The sequence below is a fragment of the Zingiber officinale genome, chromosome 5A (genome assembly GCF_018446385.1).
Source record: "Zingiber officinale cultivar Zhangliang chromosome 5A, Zo_v1.1, whole genome shotgun sequence".
Taxonomy (NCBI): domain Eukaryota; kingdom Viridiplantae; phylum Streptophyta; class Magnoliopsida; order Zingiberales; family Zingiberaceae; genus Zingiber; species Zingiber officinale.
In genome coordinates this window covers 144,075,207-144,078,449 of record NC_055994.1, presented here as the reverse complement: position 1 = coordinate 144,078,449, position 3,243 = coordinate 144,075,207, and positions in this window count along the sequence as shown.

The window sequence follows — 3,243 nt, the reverse complement described above, 5'->3', positions numbered from 1 at the left end:
GCCTGTAAATGACTGCTTCTTTAATTAGCAATATTTAAAGGATTTCCTTAGAAATTGCACAATTTTCAATTTACACCCCCATTGATTGAAAATGACCAAAAGACTGCAGTGGGGGTGGCAGTCGCATAAATGGCGGGCCCAGCACAAGTTCCTACCGAATAGTCGCATAGAAATATAGAATCACCTGTTTTTTTTTTTTTTTGTCTGGCTAATTAAAGTTGAAGTCATTAGTATCATTTTTATCAAATTAAAATACTTACCTTTGATTTCCAACTTTATTCCCCATCTCGAAATATAAGCTATAATTTGTAAATTTATTTCATGTATAATTTATTTAAAACTATATATAATAAATATTTGATTTCTCAACTTAAGATAGTTGAATTCCAAATTTGCTTTTGACATTCAGATCAATTGTGTAGTGATCAAGTATAGTGCTTTGGAATAATGCACTTGATGTTAATTTAGGTATCCAAACCATGTAAGATCCAATTAATTTTGGAGGTGGGCGGCTTCCTCTGATTCGTCTATCGAATAAATTCAAAATAATTCACTGTAATTAATCCAGTATCCATCTTTCATGATCAAAAATTGTGACAAAAAAGACAAATACGCTTGAGGGGAGCGAGGAATAATGCAGTTGAGATTGTAGAGCTCCTTGGTTGATTGCCTAGTTTGAGGTGGCACATGGAGTAAGCTTGGAGAGTTTAGTCCATTTAAGGTATCAAGAGCTTGATGTAAAGGTGTACTCATTGAGCAAACTCATTGAGCTTGGTGCACCCAAGTGACTAAGGATAGCATGATTGGACTCAAGGTAACAAGGAGCATTCAAGAGATTAAAAATAATTATGGGAAAAAAATAATTGAGTTGCATAATGAGAACCAAGATCATCAAGAGAAACCTACTCATTGTTAATTGTAAAACTTCACCATGAAAAATGGAGAGAAGATTAATCAAATGCATGATTTAATTGCACTTGGAGAGGAGGTAAGCAATCAAGATTTAGTTAAGTTTTCGTTGTAGGTGTTTCCTATTACATCAAATGTGAATGCTTACGAGGTATCAAGGGACCTCAAGTCAATTCGATTGGAGAAGTCACATGGAGGTGTAGCTATATGAGGAATTAGACCAAAATGTCAAAGAAAGTAGGGTAAAAGTATTGCATTTATGGTTCAAGCAACAAGAAAGGAGGAATTTTTCATCATTCTCTACATCATATTCACCATCATTATTGTCATTGTCAACTAAGTTAGTTGTAAATCACATGCTAATTTCTAATCTACAAATCAATTTGCATTATTAAATCCATAAATTTGTGTAAAATTAAAAGGTCAAAAATCAAAAGGACACCTAAAGTATTCTAATATTGATGCCTCTAAGTCTACCAAATTTTATTATGTGCTTATTTAAAAAGAACAAACTATCCAACCATATATATAGTACTTTTAGTCAAAACTATTACCATGTTACAATTTTTTTTTAAAAAAAAACAAAATAGTAAATTTTAAACAAGCTATAAATTTAATAATTATAAAAAATACACATTTTTAAAAATAATAAACATGTAAAAATTTAAAATAATAAATATCAAAGTGATAAACTTTCTATATGTTCAAGAGAAATTTTTTTCTCAAAAAACAAGTGGAATGTAAATTATATATGTGATAATTTTGGTCAAAACTACGCATACAATAGTTTGGGCCAAAATTACTACATGGTTTATTTTGAATTATTCTATCATTTTAAAAATAGTATTGGATTTCATTGATCTCCTATGATACACTAATTCATATTTAAAATTTAATTTAAAAATAACCTTGAAATAATTTTGACCAAAGATGTTACATTATCAAATTTAAATTATTTGGTTACTTAAAAGCATACAACTCAAAAATATATGACAAAAGATGATAATACTTATTTCAACTGATAGTCTGATTAAATACAAACAGGTAAATTATAGGAGGTTTCGTCCAACAATAATAGTATATGCAAAGGATGAGATAACTCGAAGGGTTTCTGCACCTAGGAATTGAATCAAGTGATCGTACAAGAGTTTGACGAAAATCCTTATATGACCATTTGTGTCAAATTTTGAATATGATAAATATACTTAGGGTGTGTTTGGTTCAAATTATCATTTATAACTTTGGTTATGTGATTACCAAGTAATTACATAATCAAGGTTATGAGGAATAAAACATAATCAAATATTGTTTGGTTCAACCTAGGTAGTATAACAAAAACTTATTTGTTTGAAATTTTTAATAAATAACCTAGTTTAATATTTTACTATATTACCCTTAATTACAAAACTAACCATATATTATTATTATTATTATTATTTAAACTTATGTTTTTTTATTTTTTATTTCTTTTCATTTTTTAAAATTTGTTAAAGTTTTTTTATTTTTTACTTTTTTTTTCTATTTTTTATTTTTTTTTTTATGTTTTTTAAATTTTTATATATTTTTAATTTTTTTTACATTTTTTTTATTTTTTACATTTAAAAAAAATCGTTAACCCCAGAATCAAGAAAAACCTCAATTTTTCAAAATTTTTTAATTCCGGATTGCATGTCATTTTGTTGACATGTCGGGGATGAAATATTACTCGAGAATTATCGATTACCTAAACCAAATAAGATTTTTATTGATAACCTTGGATGGATAACCAAAATTATCAAGGATAACCTTGAACTAAACGCACCGTTAAAAGTAAAGTTGTCATTAAAGTCCATTTATGATTTTAAAGCAATTAAACGTATCAAAAAATAGTCATATAATAATTTTGAAGGCTAATTCTTATCTAAATTATCTAATTTTTATGATAAATTTTATTTTTTTAAAAAAAAACTTCTATTTTATAAATTTATAATTCACATTGCACTTTTAAAAAATTCATAACAAAATTTACATTTCCAATTCTTTATTACTCTTTATATATATATATATATATATATATATATATATAAATAACAATTTTAGTTTAATAATAATTTTGATTAAATCTATTATATGAGTTAGCTAAGCACGCAATAAATTAATTGGAGAACTGAATAAATTTGTTTAGAAGGGTTAATTTTAATTAAAACTATTATATGAGTCTCTTTAGGCACCCAATAAATCAATTAGATCATCCACTAGTTTTTTTTAGATAGATTAGAACTGACTTATTAGACCACATAAATTAAGGTGAAAAATGAAGCTCCAGCCACTGATTCAATAAGATAGCATCCAGTA